This window comes from Leptonychotes weddellii, chromosome 3 (assembly GCF_054177405.1).
Source record: "Leptonychotes weddellii isolate Sample4059 chromosome 3, ASM5417740v2, whole genome shotgun sequence".
Lineage (NCBI taxonomy): Eukaryota > Metazoa > Chordata > Mammalia > Carnivora > Phocidae > Leptonychotes > Leptonychotes weddellii.
This window is the reverse complement of record NC_138371.1, coordinates 129,085,506-129,107,959: the sequence shown is the minus strand read 5'-3', so window position 1 is coordinate 129,107,959 and position 22,454 is coordinate 129,085,506.

Genomic DNA, 22,454 nt, shown 5'->3' with positions numbered 1-22,454 from the left:
TCATCTCCCCAGTGTCAACTCATCATCCCATCCTTCCTTTTCCTTTGTCATCCCCCAAATCAAAAGCCCCTTTTTGGCATGGGGGGGGAGGATGGTGACCGGAAGGAGCCATTATCCAGGGAGCAGCGGCCTAGCTTGCAATAATCATTCTGCTCTTGTAAGAACCATAATTCTTAGTAAATTAACCTCTGCAAGGTTTTCTGAGCTAGATAAAAAGAGGATATTTGAAAATCCTTTTTCCACTATTGGACCAAGGAGAAGTTCCATCTTATTTTCTGAGCTGACTCTTTCTGACTTTTGTGTTGGCATACACTTGAGCAAAATGCAATTTAATGAATTTTCCCCTTAAAAAGAAAATAAAGGGGATATAGTATCTCTGGGTATTTCCAGCATGTACAGCATATATCAGTGATTCTCAACCTTTCATTCTATCCCGGTAGCCCTGAGATGGAAAGAAACACTCTGCTATCACTAACAGGTTTCCTTACACCCAACTGGAGGGGAGAGGACAGGATGAGGGGCAGAACTTACTAGTGCCTCCAGTCTGTAATTTAATCCAAAACAGATGCCAGGCCTATAATGGAGAGTCTCCATGTGGTTTTTGATCAGCGGCAAAAGGGCCAAAATGAATAAAATCATTTGATCATTGTTTCTGACATTCTCAATTCACTACAAGTGTAGTCCAACACCCCATGGGCTGGCTTCCTGAGGGATGCATGTACATTCCATTTCTCGTTATTAAGCAGCAACTCTGTGCCAGGCTTCTTCTACACATTATCTCCAATTTGCCCAAGGACAATCTTATCATTCCCATTTTATTGATGAGGAATTTGAGATTCAAAGAAATCATTTGCCCAGTGGCCTTTAGCTAGTGAGTGGCAAAGCTAAAATTCAGACCAGTTCTGTCAAACTCCAGATGCTACATTGTATAAAGACCTGAAAATAGGATTTATTCAGAGTTACAAAGTTTACATCTGGAATTGGAACATATGGCCCGTAACCTCTGTATGAATTGTTTACATGTGAGTGCCTAGGCTGAGACACGTTATCTAAAGACATCGGTGATGGAAAGGATTCAGGTGTTGCTTTTGGCATGTTAATTGGGTAGCTGTTTGCTAGGTGCCTAAATGGGTGTCAAGGCCTTAACCGGTGGAAGGGGTAGGCTTTATGGGACCTGGAAGAACTTCCTAGTAACTGGGCAGCAGTCCCCTCTCTGCCCGTCAACTCGCAGCAGCATGAGTTTCTGGAAAAACCTGCTCCTGGCCCAGATCCGCACCCCCCTCCCCCCCCCACTCTTATGCCTACACAGGCCAGGGGCTCTCAGAGCAGCGGCCTCCAATCAAAGCACGGGTTCCAGATCTGAGATCTGAGGAGTCCTTATAATTGCCAGGTTCCCATATCACCCTTCCAACAGATTTCTATCAAATCCAGCAGTCTCAGAATGTGGAATACCCACAGTGAGCCCTAGATGGCCAGGTGACTCCATTTTACAGTCCTATTAGCTGCTCCCACATTGGTACATCCATAATACAGAGCTTTCTCTTCATTCCCTCAGTCAAATATAGTTTGCACCAACCTCCATGCAGAAGTCTGGAGACCTGCTCTGAAACCCGAGGTGATAGAGGCCCAGTATTCTCTTTGCTTTGCCAGCCTTTTTCGCAGGAAGCTGGACCATTTTTCTTGTACTCAGGGTAGCTGGCGCCTTGCCAGGTGTGAACAGACCTTCCAGCCCCCACTGCCTTCCACCTGGCTCCTACCTGTCCAACTACTGGGCACCAGGGCCCTGCCTCCATGAACAGACCAACACAGCTTCACTGATTACTATACATCAGACACCATCCTTGGATAATCCAGCAGCTCTCATCAGATGACGATTGGCCAACCCCTCATTCCCAGACCTCATGAAAGATTCTCTCCCAGGGCCAGCTCACTTCCACCCCTCAGCCCTTGAATTGCTGCCTAAGCTGTCCCCACCCCCAAACACTTGGCTTTGGAGCTTCCCCAATTTACAACAGTCCCCATCTCTTTACTGCTTTCTTCAGGCGGCCTGTAATGACTCAAGGAGCCCTTTATTAATTAGAGCTATTCAAAGTGACCCTATCATAACCAGGTCAGTTTCACTGGGTCTCACTAATTAAATATCAGATGGGACTCAGATCTGGGTATTTGGAGACATATTTGGAAATATTCAAGTAATGGCCAATTTCTTAATGGTTTAATTTCAGCGACTGCCTCCACATAAAACCAGTGAGAGTCCCAGCCAAGAACACGCTGGAACAGAGGTCCAGTGATGGTGTCCTGGGGTCAGTGTACAAAGAACTGGGGGGCATCGAGCCAGCCTCCACCAGTTTGCACAGAAGCAGCACAGTCTTCACCTCTAAAGAAAACATGAGCTATGAAAATAACATCCTCTCGCTGGCAATTCCGTCCTCTGCTAGAATGAAAACAAGCACGGCACCACACACCACCAAAAGCAGATTTTTCAACCTCTGTAAGCCTCAAAGGCAGGAACCTAGTTGCTCACAAGCCTCACTTGGGCTGAGGTGCAGATCCATGGTGGCGCCTGATTCTAACAGCCTCCTTCCCGAGTCAAAGGCTGCCTCCCACACAGCCAACCTAATGAGTGATCTAAGAGTACTGTTAACTATATCACTGCGTTAATTGCTCATCCTAAATTAATCAGATATTCAGAAATTTCTCTTGTTTTTCTAAAGGCTCTTGTTAGAACAGACTTAAAAGAATCAGGGTCTCTCTTAATGAGAGCAATAACAATCTTCTGTTTTTATGTACTGCTCTACCGCCTACTAACTGTGTCCACACAGGCAAGGGGAAGGACAGGGCCAAGCAATTGCCTGTAAATATAATTGCTATAGAGATTTAACCTGGCTCAACCAAGCCAAAGGAATATTTTTCCACAAATAGCAATTTAAAATCTGAATTATATTCATAATGACCTTGGCTCTCAGTGTGTTCCTTGTTTCATTATATCTCAGCACCCCAGAATGATAATGCCAAAGAACCATAATGCTTCTTTTTAAAAGTCCCTTTGCTGCCTCTGTGCCAGCCAAAATCGTATCTCCAGGAAAATTTCTTCTCCTGAAGAGGTGCCAAGAGGAACAGTCTGAAGTCAGGGGTAGTCTTCCAGATTTCGGCAATGATTGGGATTGGATTTAAGAATAGGCCAAACAGCTGATCCTTCATTCAAATAGGATGCGAAGGAGGCCAGATGAGAGCCCCCAACCAAAAAATTGCTCTCCTTAATTTCATTTGATCCCGAAGTTATATAATTACTTGAAGGTATTGTAGTCTCTGGGCCAGAGAATGTAAGAGGAAAAGCCTGGGTGAGGAATCAAAAGACCTTGGTCCAAGTCCCATCTCTGTCACTTACCAGCTGCGGGACATTGGCAAGACGCTTCACCACGCTGAGCCTTAATTCTCATATGTAAATAGCAATGGTACTAACTTCATGTTAACGCCATTTCAAGCATTAAATGAAATTGCACTTACAAAGCCCTAGCTAAGTTCATGGAACATCAGAAGCAACCCAGAAATGTTAACTCTTTTGTTTTTGATGGTGACGGCATCAATATCTTTGTTACAAATAAACAAAGGCAGAGTAAGAGGTTAATCCTTGAATGCTTACTCACAGGCGGGGAGACTGAGAACAGGATCGATGGTGGTTTACAGGCCCAGTACCCTGGATAGCTGCCCGAATAGGTAGAGAATAAACAGTACTAGCTGCAAATATCTCCCACCCCTAAGGTTTTGCCTACGGCCAAACTTACAGGACCATTTCAGGGACAGAGATGAACTATTTCTACTGCAGGTCACTCTTACAATCCACTCTGATCTCCCTGTGTCCTACTCCAAAACAGCAAGAACAACACAATCAACAGAGGGGAGGCCCTAGTGGATGCAGGACCAGAGATCAAGAGGCACTGGGGGAAGCCATCTCCCAGAGCGGGAGCTGGTAGTGGCCACACAGCAGAGCTGAAGGTGGAAAGTCAGAGGTGTGACCCATCCCCTCTCTGGCTGTGGATCAGTGATGCACATCTTGGCTGTTGTCCCTTCCCCACCAACACACTCTCATTTCGGCCAATTTAGAGAAAAGAAGCACAGAGGGAGAAAAAAAGGCAGAATACAGGTGAAAAAAAAAAATCCAGATTCCATATTCATTAAGTACCCTTCTCTATCACTCATGTTATTTTTTTTTAAATATAGCATTTGTGATTAGTTATACGCTGGAATCAAATGATAAAGATACAAGAGAATGTCACATAGAGAGACATCCCAGAAAAGGCAATTACAATACAGTGTTTAAATACTGAGAAAGATGGCACAGGTGCTTGGGCATAAAGAAGGAGCCGTCAAAAAAGTCAAGGAAGATGTCCCTGTAAAGGTGATGTCTCAGCCAGGACCTAAATGGTAGGTGGGCAATAACGGGAGAAGCTGGAGGAGAAGAGTGTGCCAGGAAGACAGAACATACGTGCCAAGGGCCAATAAAGTTCTCCTTAACAGAAGAACATCATTAGTCAAAGGCGGAGAAAAGAGAAATAATAAAGACCATATAACGTAGGACCTTGTAAACATATCAGAAAACCTCAGAAACATATCATTGCCCTCTGAGCCTATAGGAAACAAGTCAGAATATAATCCCCATGCATCACTCAGAAGAGGTGAGGTTCTGCAGTAGTAAAAAAATAATCCCAAGATCTCAGAGCCTTGGTACACAGAAGTTTGCTTCTTTCTTCTGCAAAATGCCCCACCTGGAGTTAAATACGCAACATGAGGTGGGAAGAGGGCTTTGCTCATCGTGATCCCTTCAGGGACTCAGGCTGATGAAAGTTCCATCTCGAAAAATTCTTCAGAGTGACTCAGGTAAGGGGAGCAGAAAAGAGCCATTCAGACCAGGTTCCTAAAGCATCAGCCTCAAAGTGACACTCATGTTTCTCGAGCCACAGGCAATCATAACAGCCACATCTAACTTGCAAAAAAGGCAGCAGTGGGCACCCTTCCTTGAGCCGGCAGGGAAATGAACCAGAAATACACGGTGAACTGTACTCAGGACATCTATGCCTCCCTTCTCCTTCCTCGTGGTTAATCATAAATGAATACCTCCTCACATTGGGTATAGTAAATAGTTCTTATCAAAATGCTCTCACAAATTTCACTGACCCACGAGGTGCCCCCAGTGAGAGAGGGCAAGCATTGTCATGCCCATTTGATCAACAAGGAAAGTAAAGAGCAAAGAGTTTGGGGAGTCCTTGCCAATCCTGTTCAGAGGTGGAAGAGAGCCAAACTCCTTGGCTCCTTCCTGTTGATTTATCCACTTTACAACTACCGCAAACAGCAAGTAAACAGAACCAAACAAAGCACATTCCTGCAGAGACCAGAGATGCCCTTTTTCCTGCCCCATCAATGAGAAAGACACCCGGTGCCAGCACCCCGTTCTCCCAGCCTATACATGGGCAAACAAATACAGAGTCCCTGGCTCTGAAGCATGCTAATGAGATGAAGTTCTGCAGGACAACTGGGAAAGGTCTGAGTCCTCCGGAAATGAAAGCAGGTAGAAGAGCTGATTCTTTGCAGGTTCACCACCCTGAAAGTGATTCACCGGAGTTTCCCCGTCTACTTACGATTGCAAAGTTTGAAATGGACGCATTTGCAAGGATAACTAACCCACACCAGTAGGATTCCCTGACATGGCACTTTACCAGTGAATGCCAGAGGCTAACTAAGTCAGCTGACTAGAGGACTGAAGTATTTTCTAGACATTCAAGGAAACTCACAGCACATCAATTCCGATGCATTGGTTTGGCTATGATGGGGCTTACAGGATTATTAGGACCAACGCAGATAATGGACTTCACGCTTCACAAGCTAGTGACTACCAAAGCATTTCCTGAGTCCCTTTCCACTTCTTCAATCATAGACCCTCTCTGTGGGGAAGGAATAGGCAGTAACTGAACACAGAACACCATATAATGTGCAATGGACTCCTTCCTTTTGGGCACCAAAGTTTGTTCTCATCATTCCAACAATGATTACTCCCAACTATTCAAAGCCTGCTGAGGGGATGACTAACTTTAAAAAAAAGAATCGGGTAATCCAAAAGATTGTGTGGTTAGTAGGGACATAAACTCACACATACATGAGCAGGCATCTGAAACATTAGGGGGTAAAAAAAAAAAATGAATATTGTAACATGGTTTTCTGAGGAACGAATTAGGCTGCGGACAATACCTCCCACCCACCCACCACTGACAGAGATTTCAGATAGTAAATCCAAGTACAAGTCCAGCTATTCTTCCTGAATAAAAACTGCAATCCAGAATCTTAGTCTGGACCCAAACATTTTACAGCCATTTCCGTATACCAACTGAACTCAGGGTATGACTCAGAAAAATTTAAAAAAAAAGAGAGAGAGAGAAATGAGCTCAGCCAGTGGCCTGCTCTCTGAAATCTCATGGGTGGCTTGAAGGAGTCTTCATTTCCTACTTTCCTCTCAGGGTGATTTAGCCTTAGGTATTTCTAAAGGCTTGGGAACAGAGATAAAGATTATCTCTCTTCCTGCCCATTTCTCCGTCAGTTCTGAGCTATATATCTGGGGTCCAAGACATATGTGTCCTCGTCCTGGATATTGAATTCTGTGTTCACCTTATATATCACTCACTTGCTGCATTTCCTCACCATTTTTTTTTTCTTTCTCCCTTCCTTTATTTCTTTTTTTTTCCCCCCTCCCTCCATTTGTGAGAGGCTGCCGGGCCCTTCTTTTAGAGCATGAAGATGAAAATGAATCTAACTGGAGTCGGGAGGCTACTCTCCCTGGAATATTTAAATGAGATAAATGACGCCAGTCAGAACACCAGTTTCCTGACATATTGGAGTGCCAAGAGCCGTGTAGAGCTGTCACTCAGAAGAATGACTTCCCAGCCGCCATCCTGCTGTCCTGCAGTCCCGCCACCCTCCAGCACCTTCTCATGAATGTGTATTTCCTGCAGGAGGTGAGGAGGCGAGCCCATCCGTATGGCTGGGGTGCCAAACTAAGAAACGGATATTCCCTTAGAAGAAGCTAGCCCGCACTTACCCAAGGTGTGAGGTGATGAATGGAAACTAGCCGTGCCTTCCACAGAATGGATGTGGTTTTGTATTCATTGCCAATGCCCCCGGTAGCTGGCAAAGCTGCCTAGTGTACATGGTTCCTCTCTAAATTGGACGATTGTATTCAAGCTGTCATTTTTCATTTTTAAAAAACCAGGATCCCTTCAGGTAATCAGTAACCTTGAAGAGAACTGAACTCTAAAGCACAGGTCTGCCGAAAGTCCTCCGGGAGCTCTGGAAAAGTTGGTGAAAATATATAAACATCAGTGCCCACACTGCAGTCGGCCGCCTCCCCCGCTGTCCCTCACTATCTCCTTCCATCTTCGCCTTCAATGTTCCACAAAGTTTAGGCAGGCTTAGGTTATCACTCACGTGCTATGACTCAAACTCGGGGAAATTGTTCCTGTAATGGAGTTCTCAATTTATTGGTCAATTTCACCTTGATTTTGTGTCACCGGTAGCTTTGCTGGTCCTTGAGCTTGTATTACATACTCTAAAACTGTGAAACATTTTCAAATATTTTAAATATCACAGAAAATTTTATTCAGCTCATAATCTCTCCTTCTGGAAAGATAAATAAAAATAATTTTTCTAAAAGGCAACATTGTTCTCCACACTTGTGCTTTCATATATAGCTAAAATCTGCCACCTTCTGGATTTTCCAGGATGCCAACGACATAAACTAGCCTTATTTTCTTTATCCCTGGCCAGATATTCTTCAGCTATGCAGTGATACTGCCATCTAGTGGGCATTTTCTAGAAGGCTCATTCAGCCGAAATGTGTAAAAAGAACATGGCTTTTCTAAGGGGGAAGCAAATACTCACTTAGAGAAATTTACTCCAACTACAGTTATGAAAAGAAAACGAACCTTATACAGACTATTGATGTTCGAACTGAAAAGTCAGCAATTATTAAATAAATTTGCAAAATTAAAATAAAAGGATCCATTATGCTCAAATCAGGACAGCCTCATATGAAAAATGCATTTTCACTTCAAATGGCAATACAAATCGGACAATACACCCATGTCAGAACCACAGCAAGGTCATTCGTCCTCCACAGTCACCTGAAAGAAGATGAAGACATTGAGCTATTTCTCAGTCTTTTTACCTCCTTCGTCTGAGGAACAGATGAAAATGTACCAGTTATGTAATACTCAGCCCTGATATTGCAACGAAAGTAAGGTCGATACTTTTGCATTTTTAACAATTTCTTGGCTCTGCACTTTAAATGCTTCTTGGAGTTTCTTCCGTGCCCGAGGAGCACGCATTTTGGAGCCCACTGGAGACCCCACTGATATTGTGTTCATCTCCCAGTCTTGTCCGGGGCACCGGCCTCAGCGAGAGCAGAATGCAGGCTCCGACAGGCCCCTGCTTGTGATGTTTCAAGGATGTCACTTCATTGTTCTCTCCTCTGCTATGTTTTGAAATCTCCCCAGAGTCCTCCATTGGGAAGACGAAGGGGCTTGGCGGGCACTTCCCGCCCCCCCTCCCCCCCCCACCCCCCGCCGTGTCAGAAACAGTCCCTGCAGCTGTGAGCTCCACTTGGGAGGTTGTCAGGAAGTTGACAAACTATCTCAGCTGCTGGAAATCTACTTTGTGCTGAAACACAGGAAAGTGTGTACTATAGATTCGCAATGTGGGACCAAATTAACTTTCAAAAAATCAGAATCAGTTTAAAGTTTTTTACTGACTGAGAGGAAGGGGCACCACGTCATCCTCATCCTTCACTTCCTCCTTCCCATCCATTGGAGGTCTCTGCCCACAGTCCACATCTTCCCATGGGCTCCAGCCCTAAGCAGCCACCTGGGGGCTTTGCCCCTCCCCGTCATCGTTTGATGCCAGAGGTGAGCACTTTGTGGATGCAAACGGGTAGCCTCAGGTCAACCCCACAAAGGCAGCTCGAGAGAAGCCTTTCTCCCCCGTGCTGGTGCTGGCGCATCAAACCTTGTTGTCTGGTTCGTCGGTTGGCTGGTTGTTGTTTATTTGGGGGGCAGGAAAGGATTGGGGGTTGAACGTAGAAAAGATCAGATCAGGGGATCTGATCACCCCAGATAAAGAAATTCTACATCTGAAGCCAACCTCCAACCTCAGGGCACTTTAAAAATTTGGCAACAAGAACCACAGAGGCCTGGGCTGGCCCAACTCCCAAGCTGTTTGGGAACCAGAGCAGAGGATTTCAGTAATGCTTCTGGCCAGGTTATTATTAGCGAGGCCATCTTCAGGCGGCTACTGATCACAGGAACTACTACCTGGTGTTAATTCCTGTCTGTCTTCTCTCTCCCCACGGCAAGTGTCATGCCCCACAGCCGTCATGGCCAATCCAGGGCCGACTTGAAAGGGGATAGAAGTTCCAGCAGCCTGGGGTGGGAGGCTAAGGACGGGAGCACTGTGGCTAGACGAGCAGACAAGCAGCCTCGGAGCTTTGGTAATATTTGAATCACACATAGATGAGGTTTAGGCTTAAGCTTCTGCCTCAGGTGCCCTCCCAGAGATGGCTCTACCTTTCCGACCTCTGGGGCCATAAAGGGTGTCCTTACAAATCTGTGTGTAACCATAAATTAAATACATACATAAATAAATAGATACGATAAATAAAATAAAACAGAGGTTCAAAGATCATTTCAGTTTGCCAGGTCTGGGGTGCTACTCTATTAGCTATTGGCTACCGGGTAAATTGGCTGTTGTACCAGATATCAGGGGGCAGACTGGAGGCAGGAATGTGGTCTGTGGATGGTGTGGCACAATGGCAGCTGTCCACAGTGGACCAGGCTGGTGGGCAAGAAGGGAAGGCAAGGGCTTCTTAGAAAGTACCTTTGCTGGAGGGCAGCATGATGGTGAGGATTAACCATTTCAGATGTATAACGTAATATGCCCTGATAACTCTATACCAAACTCTGTGCCAACAAGCAAGAACTCAAAAAAAAAAAAAAAGTCCTAGGTTCAAAGGGCTCTCAAGCTAGAAGGAGACACAGTATTTATAAAACTAACTACACAACAACGTGGTAAGTGGAAAGAACAAAGACTACGGGAGTAAAAAGGACAGGGGAATTAATTTTTCTGGGAAGGGTCAGGGAACACCTCACGGGGGAGAGGGTCTCTGGAGAGCCTTGACTGACAAGAAAGGGGGCGAGGGAGATGATGGTAACCCAGGAAAAGGGCCTGAGCAAAAGCGAGGAGGCTGAGCAGGTGCAGGGAGCTGAGGCAGAAGGGTAGCCAAGTCCATGGTAGGCGTCAAGGCGGCAGAAGGCAGGTGATCCATATCCACTGGAAACAGAATGTCTTGCCAAGGAGTGGCAATGGGGAGCTGGCAGAATTCTTCAAGCAAGGAAGTCATCTAGAAACTAACTTTGGCAGTAGTGATGAGAAAGGATGGAAGAGAGGAAGAAAGAGGTCAGAGACAAGCAGACCAGGTAAGGGGCTACTGCCCTGGTCCCGGTGAGAGACGGTGAGAGCCTTACCTGTGGCCAGAGAATTAGAAATGGAGAGTAACCTAGACGTTTTGGAGAGAAATCTAAGGCAAACTTGAAAGAATCTGATTGGAGATGAAGGGAAAGGACAAGATGACCTAAGGTGGGTAAAACTGGGGGGTGATGGTGCCATATCTGACAAGGGACAGAGGTGCTTGGGGTTTGGGTTCCAGCGAATTTGGATTCAGATGTCTTACGCTTGTGGGGCTTGTGGGATGCCCAGTGGGAAACCACAACTACAACTCTGGAGATCCAGCGAAGAGCTAATAGCATAGATTTGATCCCCCAACAATGTGAGCTCCATAAGGGCATGAATCCTTGAGTACTTGTTCACTAGTACATCCCACACCTACAACAGTGCATGGCACACATTAGGTGCTCCGTAAATATTTGTCGGTATTTATTCCTTGGATGAATCTGGTGACCATCAGTCTGTGGGGGATAGCTCAGTGCGCTGGAGATGGGTGAGATTTCTCAGAAAGTGAAGAGCAAGGATGTAGTGCAACCCTTACAAAGGACATCCTAAGTATTTAGAGGACACTTTCAGAAAGTTTGCTGTGAAGAAAAGGAAAGAAAAAGGACAGGACCCTGAGGGTTCTCTAGGATAGGCGCCTCTGTAGGGTTCCTCAGTCAGTGTCCCAGCGGGCAACAGAATTCCCTTCAGATAGTTCGAATGAAGAGGCTGAATGAAGGCACTGTTTGTAGAGGTCCAGGCACAGGAAAGAAAACCGCAGAGTGGCATGGCCCCCGGAGGCTGACCACAGCAGGAAACCATCTCTACCCCCAGGTCTGAGAGGGCAATGGGAGGAAACAGTGTTACCAGAGTCCGAAGAGCGCTGGAGCCTTGAAGCAGGGCTATCGGCAGAGGCATAAAGCCAGATCACGGGGGCACCAATGGGGAAGAAAAACCCTCTGATCTCTTGCCAGTGCCTCCCATAGGCAGAATCCAACCGGAAACCAAAGGGCAAGGGGGCAGGAGGGTACAGTGTGTGTGGGGGGGGGCAATTCTCCTGGGGTACAGTGTAGGACAGAGAAGGGAGGGAAAGGCATCTTGTAGGCAGGGGGCGGGGGGAGAGAATTACCAACACAGAGATCAAAAAAAAGCAGCCAGAAAGGATGGAAAGCTTGCAGGTGCAAGATGAGTGGAGATATTGCCAGAGATGGGGGGTTTAACTGTGAGGTGGCAGGGCAAAGCTCAGGAGGACAGGGAGTTCAGAATAAGGTAGATTTTGATGACACCAAGGACATGACCATCCAGAAGGCCCCTTCTCCAGACTCCAGAAGTAACTGCTCCTTGAGATCACCCTCCTTGTGTCCTGGGACGACCCTGAAGCTGTGAGTTTCAGGTATTTGGTTCAACTGGCCCATTCCATAGCCCCTCTGGGCATACGGTAAGAGTCTTTCCTTCCCTCTGATACCACCACCGCCTGCTATCTCTCTAGAGGCCGTAAATGATGAATCTTCAGATTGAGGCAGGGAGAAGCAGAGACCTCCAAAAGCCATTTCTGCTGCCGCAGATCCTGAAGCTGAGGTTCTCCTAGCACACCCACTCCAAACAGCTGTCTGTGGAGCCCAGTGTCCCAGATACGGAAATCGGGGCCGTGCTTTAGATGTCCTAACAAGAATGCCAGAAAACTGTTGTATTATCATCCCTATCTTAGCAATGAGAGAACTGCTGCTGAATATTATTGAGAAACTTGACCAAGGTCACCTTTAGCAATCTGACCGCAGAGCCCATGCTTGGAACCCTTTCCGTCGTAGAACTCCTATTCACAGAGCATCTCTGATGTGCTGGGAATGAAGGGGTGAACAAGGCAGACAGATTCCCGCCCTCCTGGAGCTCACCCTCTAAGTGGGGTGGACAGACAGCAAGCGCATAAGCAAGCACAAATCAATATGATCATCCCCGATAGCGATAGTGACTTTTCCCAGAGCCTCGCTGTACAGCTTCTGGATACCCTCCAAAGCTGAGCTCCAAAAATCCATCATCACAACACAAAACCCTGATTGTTAGGAAGGCAACACACCCACACAGCGGGTCTGTCTGCTGTGTTTGTGCGGCACCTTCCCACCGAGCACTTGAAACGTGTTAAATAATCATTGCCATTCCACGGCAAGTGCATTTCTCTCTTATTTTAATCCTATTATAGAATTTTTTGATGGCAACCTGCTGTTAGAGTACATCTAACTATGTTAAAGCTCCCCAGGCCCTGAGCATGAAAGAACCTCTTCAGAACACACGCTAGGACAGGTCTACCTTGTTAGCATGGAAATGAAAATAAAAAGCACTGCTCTGGGGCAATGAGGAGGAGGAGGAGGACGGGTGTTCTAATACCAGCGCTTAGGAGGTGATCTCTCCTTGTTCTCTCCTTCGTGCTTCGGGTGGTAGGGGCTTGATGGTGAGGATTCTTTTCTGTATTCTGCCCAGTGCCTGGTGCTTGGTGTTTGAGCAGCAACGACTAGTAATACAACGTACAACCCCTTAGTGAAAGGTCATCTCTGTTGCTCTTATGCTCCAGTTGCTTTTTGGTGCAAGGGAATCAGTAGTCAGGATAACCTACAGGCCCACTCCTGAACTTTGGAGATGTTTCATTAACGAAATGGAAATATATATAATTTAAATATGGAGGTGAACATCTCCCTCCTCTTGCAATTATGTAAATGAAGAGCAGCCCTGGTGTGGTTCGAATAGCAGCTTCCTAGAGAATATCGAGTTCATGTTCCTTAAACAAAGTTACATTTATGGGTTGCCGCAAGAATTTGTATTTTGATTATGTCACTCTAGAGATTAACCACACACGGGTAATACTATGGATGGCAGTAAAAATTAGAAATTATCCAAGGTACCTCAGCTTTCTGGGCCTCGTGTATGCCCAGGAGAATATATAATGGGTGCTGTAAAGAAAATGAATCACTGAAGTCCGTTTGAATAAAAGATGGATAGATATGGTGGCTCTCCTTAGTGGTGGGGGTGACAGTCATGAGTCATCCTTCACGTGTTCTGAAAGGCCAGTTCCTAGATAAATCTTACAGGACAAGTGGGTTCTCCTGTAAGGAGAATGCCTTATTGTGATCTTTGGGGCCCGGGGTACAATGTTAGGGCACGATGTATTGTTCAGGAATCAATATGAAGAGTTAGAAGTATTAATACCTCACAGATGTTGGTTATGGATTCTTTTTATATCAGCAACAAAAGTTGCACCAAGGAAATAAGAGCAGATTATTTTAAAGAGAGTTTGGCCCAATCATTCCCATGTCAGCGCGGGGCTGTATGTGTTCGGATGCACCCATAAGATTCCTCACTAATATGGGAGAGTGATATGTAATTCACCCCCTTAAGGAACAGTCGAGAAAACCACACTGGATGAATCCCTCAACTCATGGGTTATGTGTAAAATATTTAACAGCCAGCCAGACATGAGGTATCACGATGGACCCTGGCTTTACCAACGCATTTGTCATGCACAGAAGTCCTGATGCAGCCCGCGTGAGGCTCTCCTGCAGATGGCGGCACCTATTTACTTACATGCTACGTGCGTGATCATCAGGGACTCTGGCTAAAGGTCAGTGATTCATACAGTAAGAAGTTAACGGCCCCTGCCCTCAAGGACCTCAGAATCTAGTAAAGAAAACAAAGCACATACAAAACATAGTACACAACAGAATGCAATAAATGTCCTAGGAGGGGTGTACACAAAGGGTTATAGGAATTGAGAAGAAGGGACATTATTTATAGCTGGGGGAAACTGGAATCTCCTCTGCATGGAAGAGACTGGTTTTTTTTGTGGTTTTTTTTTTTTAAGAGACTGTATTTTAAATGAAGCTTGAAGAATAGATGGGATTTAGACATCATTAGGGACTAAATGTTTGTGTTCCTCCAGAATTCCTACGTTGAAGCCCTATGTGTGGTAATTGGAGGCGGGGGTAATTGTGATGTGATGGTAATTGGAGGCGGGGCCTTCAGGAGGGAAGGAGGTTTTGAGGAGGTCATGAGGATGAGGCTGCCATGACGGGATTAGCGCCCTTCTAGGAAGGGGAAGAGGCCAGAGCTCCCTCTCTCCACCTGCGAGGACGCAGCAGGAAGGCAGGAAGAGGGCCCTCACTGGGGAACTGAATCTGCTGGAACCTTGCTCTTGGATTTGCCAGCCTCCAAAACCGCCAAGAGTAAATATCTACAGCCTAAGGCACCCAGCTTATGGTGCTTTGTTATAGCAGCCCCCAACTGTCTAAGACAGACATGGACGGCCAGGTAAATGAGCATCTCCGAGGAAGGAAAAATGTAAGTGACTGCAGAGGAGGGAAAGTGAGGGGCAGATGCAGAGAGCCGTTCAGCTTGTCCGCATCACAGGACTCACGAAGTCCGGTAATAAGAGCCACAACTGGGACGGCAGATTGGGGTCAGACCATGACAAGCCATGAATGTCAGAGGAAGGTATTTGGATCTGACTCTGTGGCACATGGAGCACAGTCAAAAATTATTTCAGTAGGAGAGTAACACGATCAGAGCTTCATCATCAATCAACTCAACAATATTTTAACCTTAACAGGTAACAGTGGCAGCGAGCTGGCCCCAGAATGCCAAGCTCAGCTGAACAAGGTCAGGCAGTGGGCTGCATGCGCCTCTCGCACATGAGCCTGGAAAAATAACTGCTTATTCAGGCTGTCAGTCACCAAGTCGCTTGAAGCACCCTCTGTGTGGGACGACGATGAACTTCATACTTAGCAGCAGGAATCCGCCCTGCCCCACAGCTGTCATCTGGGACCAGGACAAAGAAGAGGCTTAAGAGGATCTGAGAGAGGAGCCTGTAGGCGCTCCCATTTGTACTGTATAATTCTGTGAGCTTGGCTGACGAGGCTGGTCAATGTTCATTTTTCTGCATGAAATAGAAAAGCAGAACTCTGTTGATTTTATGTTTTCTGGCTGATCGATGGGGGTCAGAGTGAGGGCTTTGAGACCCGCTGAGGGGGAGGAACTGTGGCGCTTTTGATGGCCTCATTTGTGTTCTGCCTTCTCGTGGGAAAAAGGAAGGTCAAGGTGAATCCCTCTTTCAGACTCGGGTGGTTCCAGTGGCATCACCCCTGGGTGGAAGAGGCAGTGGTGGGGGCGTTGCCAGCCAGGCCAAGCAAGGAGAGGTGATGCTGAAGGGCTTTGAAGAAATGCTGCACTTTTGGCAAAGGGACCCCAAACTGCACCTGCGTTTCTGCAGGCTCTTCACTTGCTTTTTATATCCTCGCAGGCTGTCTCTGGAATTGCTGAAAGGTGGAAAATCTGCACACTCCTTGGGCGTTCAGAGAGACAGCAAGGGCAGGGAAGAAAGTGGTAGGAACTCAGGAGACCTGGCTCTCCGGGAACCAGGGATGTGTCATTCTAGCCCTAACCATGGTGCCTTCGGCCAAGCCCCATTGTCTTTATTTCTGTAATACCACCACTAATAATAATAGCTACCAAGTGTTAAGCACCCTCTGTATGAAATGCTTTACCTCTATATGATTGCATTTAACCCTGGGAATAACCTCCAAGCATGTGATTATTGCCCTTACTTTACAGAAGGAGTCAAAGCTCTGACAGGTTAGGTAGCTGGTCCTAGAAATAAGCAATAGAACCGACTGGAGCCCAGGTCCCACGCTCTTAGTAACTGGCCATGCGGTCTCCTCGACCTTACTCTTCTCACCTGTGTTATGGGGAAAACCATTATGAACATCAAAGCCCAGCTAAGCCTCAATGTGCGTAGACAGACAGGCAATGCAAATCCTGAAGGGCTGGGCAAATAGGGGACAAGGCCGCTATCAAATCCACTCTGTTTCTCCTCTGTTAGGGACACACAGGATTTAGATGCAAATATGTTTCCAAAGGCCAAAATGTCCCATAAACAAAGTGTTAATTATCATGAAAATTTCCAAGAGTCAGTGAGACTCGCCCTACATTATAGGCAGGCAGCAGGGAAGTAGAGAAACAGGAGGGGCTACCCTGGGATCCACAGGAAACATTTGACTAGGTAAGGAGGTTAAGTGGCCACTTGAGCAAAAGCAAGAGGCAAGAGACACACGCAGAGATACATCTGCTCCATTACACAGAGCGGAGACGGACATAGTCCCTCAACCCGCGTCGCCCTCCTCTCTTCCACCAATTTAAGCTCTTTTTTCCATTGTTCTGCTCCCACACGCTTTGCATGTGAAAGCAGCACAGAGTGGACATCATTAAAAGCCTCGTGACTGGAGGCTGAAATGAGACACTGATCCTCCTATTAAGCCACAGATTTCATAAACAAATGCAATTCATTCTGCCCGCAGCCTGACATCGCTGTCTGAGGAGCCCTACTGCAAATAATGTGGCGGTTCCCGTTCTGCTTAAAGTTTCAGAGGCAGGGGAGCCGCACCAAGTCACAAAGAAGGAGCTCTGCAAAGGGCCTGCTGCGGCCGCGCGGCGGCGAATGAGCCCCCCGCCCCAGCCCCGGAAAGCCCGAGCGCCCCGGTGCCCTTAACTGCGCCGGCTACAAAGCCCTCGGAGCAGCCAACCGGAGCCACGGCCTCCCGAGAAATGACAGATTTACAGGAAGAAATACTGTGCGCCTGCTGGAGGCAAGTTATTTTAATATAATGCCGAGATGACAGCTCTCCACATTTAATCATCAGACTCCTGATTTTTTTTGCCACATTGGAATTTCTCACAATTTGGAAAATGTTTCTTTTCTACCCATGCCTGACAATCGCATGTTTGCAAAAAAAAAAAAAAAATGTCTGTAAACTTCTCCAATTATTTTTAATAAAATGTAAATGATGGTCTGCAGAAGCCCTCTCTCTGCCCACAGCCCCCGCCCACAGCCCCCGCCCACAGCCCGTGCAAGCAGGAGGCCACGCATGCCCCCCAGGCAAGGCCTCTGCCACTTTGTGATTTTCACCGCCCCCCGCACCCCGCCGCCCCCGTGCTATGAACCTGCCACTCAGAAGTCTTGCTTCTCTCTTTGTCACCTACATTATGACCATTTCTTTTTTTTTTTTTTTAAGATTTATTTATTTGAGAGAGCGAGAATGAGAGAGAAAGAGAGTACATGAGAGGGGGGAGGGTCAGAGGGAGAAGCAGACCCCCCGCTGAGCAGGGAGCCCGATGCAGGACTCCATCCAGGGACTCCAGGATCATGCCTGAGCCGAAGGCAGTCGCTTAACCAACTGAGCCACCCAGGCGCCCACCATTTCTTTTTTAATGGGGCCTGTGATCAGCTCTGTCAGAGAGACTGTGCATTTGATTATCTCTGCCTAAGTGGGCTGAAGCAGGCTGGCTGGCTCCCTGATCATAAGCTCAGCCACATTTCAACGTTTGGCAGCCACTAAAATGGACATCACCGTAAGTCTCTAGTTTGCTAATTCATAACAAGGTAGGTCTGTATCATTCTCACACCTGTTTCTTCTTAACAGGTAAGAAGCTGAAAGAGAGACATGTTATATCTTAATGGAAGATGCACACCATGATGGCACTCCAGCCAGGACCCACACCCTGGGTACAAGCGACTCTGTACATTTCTTCTTTCACAAAACTTTCAGTGAGTGTATACTGTCTGGAGGCCCTGGGGATGTGAAAATAAACAAGAGACAGGTCCTTCTCTAGAGGAGTTAACAAGGCAGTAGGGCAGGTAGACGGGTAAATAAATAATTTGAGCACAACGTGAGAGGCAGCACAATCCAGGTAAGCTCAAAGAGAAGGACGGAGGGCATCTGCCTGCTGACAGAACCACACAGGTGACAGGAAAGAGCGCAGAGTGTTTCCAGAGCTGGGCATCTTTGGGGAGGAAAGAGTACAGGCCACTAAATGGAGGCAACATGTGGAAGTGCAGCTGGAAAGGACCATGGTGGTAAGAAGAGGGATGATTTTAGTGGTTTTTCTAATGATGGAGGGTCTAATGCCTGTCCCAAAGCAGGCGGGAATAAGTTCTTACATGTCCAGCATCCTTCTGCCCCTGCCCCCGACCCCGCGAGAGGGTAACCCAAAATAAACAGCCCTCTTGGGGCAACACCAACCCCACTGCATGATAAACCAACCAGGGTACCTTTCAAAGGACAAAGGAGCCCTGAGACTAAGGACCCCACTTCTAGGGCCTGAGTTCCCGGAGTCAACTCTGCTTTCCTTAGAGGAAGCTGCAGAAACTCAGCTTGTTCCTGGCCTCACGGGCAAGAACTCCTCACTTGCCCAGCAGCGCTCTGTCCCTCCTGCAACCACAGCCCTGTCTCTACTGGGTCCCCCAGTGGCACCTCATTAACTGGTGGGGGGGCTCTCAGAGAGAACGAGGCCGTCATTAATCCCCCCTCCCCGCCTCCTGAAGGAGAAGTGCAGCTCTGTGTTCCGCTAGAAGAGTGATGAGCCACCTGAGCCAGGAACCCCAAGAGCTGCCACCTCCCTCTGATCTCATTTTCACCTCTTCTGAAGGGCAAAACTGAGACTCAGGAATTGGTAGTTTTGAGAATAACAGTAGGCATTTTGCAGATCTGGGTTAGCTTCTTGACTGTGTTAGGGGTAAATAATTAGTGCTGCTTTTCAGCGATCTGAGCTCCAAAGTTCCATTCACTCACCAGAGACAAGAAGCAGGGGACACTGCAGTCCTACCAAGGATGTCCACGGAGATGAGTAGCATTGCCCGCTTCGTCCCCAGTATTTGGGGACTGCGTTTGACACTGGGCACCCCGCCCAGCACCACAGGCAGTGCTAAGGGGATAATTCCTGTACACGGCCCTCCCGGAACACCTGGGCAGGTCACTGCCTTGTAAATGCAAAGCACTGTTCCCCAAAAAGTCAAGTGCCTGCTTCTCCGCCACGTAAAAAGGTCAGGCTCCAAACCCCCTGGCTCCGGCGCTGTCTTTGCAAGCTCTCTTCCTTCTCCCGCGATGCGCTGCATTGAGATACAAGTGAAGCCAACAAGAGCCCAAACTCTTTTACTCGCTGCCCACTTAGAGGGAAAACAACATCTCTGGAGCTGACTACATTTGTGCACCACGTTTCAGTAGAACCACCACCATATACCACCTCGTCCCAGGTTCCAAATGAAAAGCTGTGAGGGCTGTTGAACACACTGCAAGTTTTCAGAGCAAATCGTGGAAAGTTACTGAGCCCAGTCGTCTCCGCAATTGTGATACATTAGAGAGGTGCGTGGCCCTCAGCAGCCCCCAGCCTTGCATTTGCCCAGGCGGTGGGGCCGCGGGCCGGCAGGGGTTAGGATCCTGCTGCACAGCCCATTAACACAAGCAGGGAGATGTGCTGCCCGGCAGACAGCTTAATCCTGTTTGGTTTAATGGACTCGTTTCCCATATCAGAGGGTCGCGAATAGACAAGGGTGAAACCAGGACCACGATGATGCCTTTGAGCTGGCCCGATGCGCTTATCGAGTGGGCTGTCTTCCTCTCTCCCATCCGCACGTCCAGAATGCTGGATTGCAGCATCCTCCAGGATCCTTCTTAGCCTGGAAGCACCTAGAGTGTTTCCCCTCTGCCGCCTTCACAGCGCCGTGTCCCCGTGCCCATGCCCTGCCCCCTGGCGTCGTGATCCAGGTCATCAGCAAAGCCCCTGGACAGAAATGGGATTGAAGCTGTTCTAACATTACACGTTTTTTCCTCAGTTCTTCATTCAGCTATGCATGTGCAAATGTCCTTGTGCTCCCTCATTTACTTATGGAAGAGCAAGGCATGGGATGACAAGAAGAATCAAAAGTGATCATAAATCTCATGCTAACTCTGTACCAGGCAGACAAAAAGTGCAGAACTTGTCATTGCTTTTATACTCTTCATAACAAACCCTGTGAGGGAGCTCTCATTATTATCCCCATTTTGCAGATAAGCAAACTGAGCCCAGAGGAGGAAATTATTTAAGTAGACACTACTGACTGCAGAACTGTGGTACTGTTATAACAACACAATAGTCACAGCGGTAGTGGCCAGAGTGGAAGGCCTGGAAGTTATCTTCCGGAGCAGAGAAAAGAACTCAAATTCCAGAAACGGACAGACCTGGGTTAAAATTCCAACTTCACTACTGATTAAGCTATGCAATCTTATGCCATTTTCTTAATGTATCTGGGCTTCAAGATAACTGCACCTAAGATTGGTTTTTCTAAGAATTGCATATGAAAAAATTTATGATGGGCTTACCACAGGGGAGGCCCTCAGCATATGCATCTGTCCTGTCCTCTCTCTGTCCCTAACTCAGTTACATGGCTCATGACCTGCAACATTGGCTGGTGAGTTGCTTATGGTCACCCAGTGCCACCTTATGGTTATTTTAGATCTCATTATTAAGATGTACAAATGAAAGTGGTGGGGGAAATATGCCTACCTTCATTTCTACTCAAGAAAGGGCATAAAATAACTACATGAATCACCAAAATACCTGGAATAATTATCTGTGCCTAAAAAATATTTACAGAGAAAAATCTCAATCAGAATTAACCAGAACCCAAAGCAGAATTAGTTAGCTAGTATTTCTTTCTCTCTTGACCTAAAGAATTATGAAACAAGAACAACAAAACAAACTTTCCTAAAATAGAATGCACTACCTGATAAAGTAATAAGCTCCCTGTCACTGGATATAATCAAGCAAAGCCTGGACAATCAACTGGGAGAGATGTTGTCAAGAGGATTAATGCATAGGCCAAGGGTTAGATGAGATCAGTGATTTTCAAACTTTTTAGCAGAACATAAAAGGATAAAAATGGAGTTGCTTGGGGTAAAGAGAGATGGGAGGCTCTGAGCCCCCCCCCCCACCCGCCAATGAAGGCGCTGAGGAATCTGTGTGAAATCTTAGGGCTCAGGAATTAAGCCAGTAAGAAAAGCCATCATTTGCATAATATCTTGCAGTTTACAAAGTCTTCCTGTGCGCGCATGTGCTCTTACGGCAGAGTATGTGACGATGTGAGTTCAGATGCGCTCTATGGGACTACACGCTCCATCTTGGTCGCCCAAATAAGGTGAGCAGTGAAATGATTCAGTTGTAACCAGAGTGATGTCCTGGGGCCAAGAAGAAAGCTGCTGGAGGGGTTGACACAAGAAACACTGGCCTCCTAGAACTCCTGCCCAGGAGGCGGCGCATGTTTCCAGGAACAACTCTTTGAGGTGCAGCAAATGCAGTCTTTAAACTCTCCACCAGTTCCAAGGCCCCAGTTAGGCAAACAGCCCAGAAAAAGATAATGCAGAACACAGAAGTCATTTTTTGGCAATAAACACCCACAACTAGAATTTTGCAGTGTGCACCCTACAGGAAAGGGATGTCCTAGAGTCCAGCATTACAGATAAATCTGTGCAATAATAAAGCTGAATCGCAAAGTGGCAAGAATTATAGCAATTTGGTTCACGGAAGCTCATACTTGAAGTGGAAATTTTGTGCAACCACCAACGGATAAGCTGAGATTTCTCTGCAATTTGCAAATTAGCCCTTCTTATATAAGGAACTTCTCATTCCTCTAAAAACAGCCCTAGGACTCCGAACTGCAAAAAAAGCTCTTAATTGCAACCACATAATCCAGTAAGATTAAACAAAAATAAATTTCCTATTGCATACACATATTGTTCACAGAATCACTGGAAGGCTGAAGAAACAGGTAAACAGATGATTCTGGCCTTAGCTTTCAGGAATTACTCTCAAAATTCATAGCCCAGAACAGGGCCAACCAAGGCATCTGCTGTGATAGCAACCCACTCCGGAACCATGAAGCCTCCGCCATGATCAGTGCCAGTAAAATGGATCAATTCCAAATAAAAGCCTCACAGAGCCCAGCTGCAAGAGAGTCTGGAAAATGTGACCATTAGTGTTCCATTCTCTTAACGACAAGAAGGTATTTTTAGAAGGGGTTTGGAGCGAGTATAGAGTCCATAGTATCCTCCACTGAACCAAGACAAAAATCCAAACGA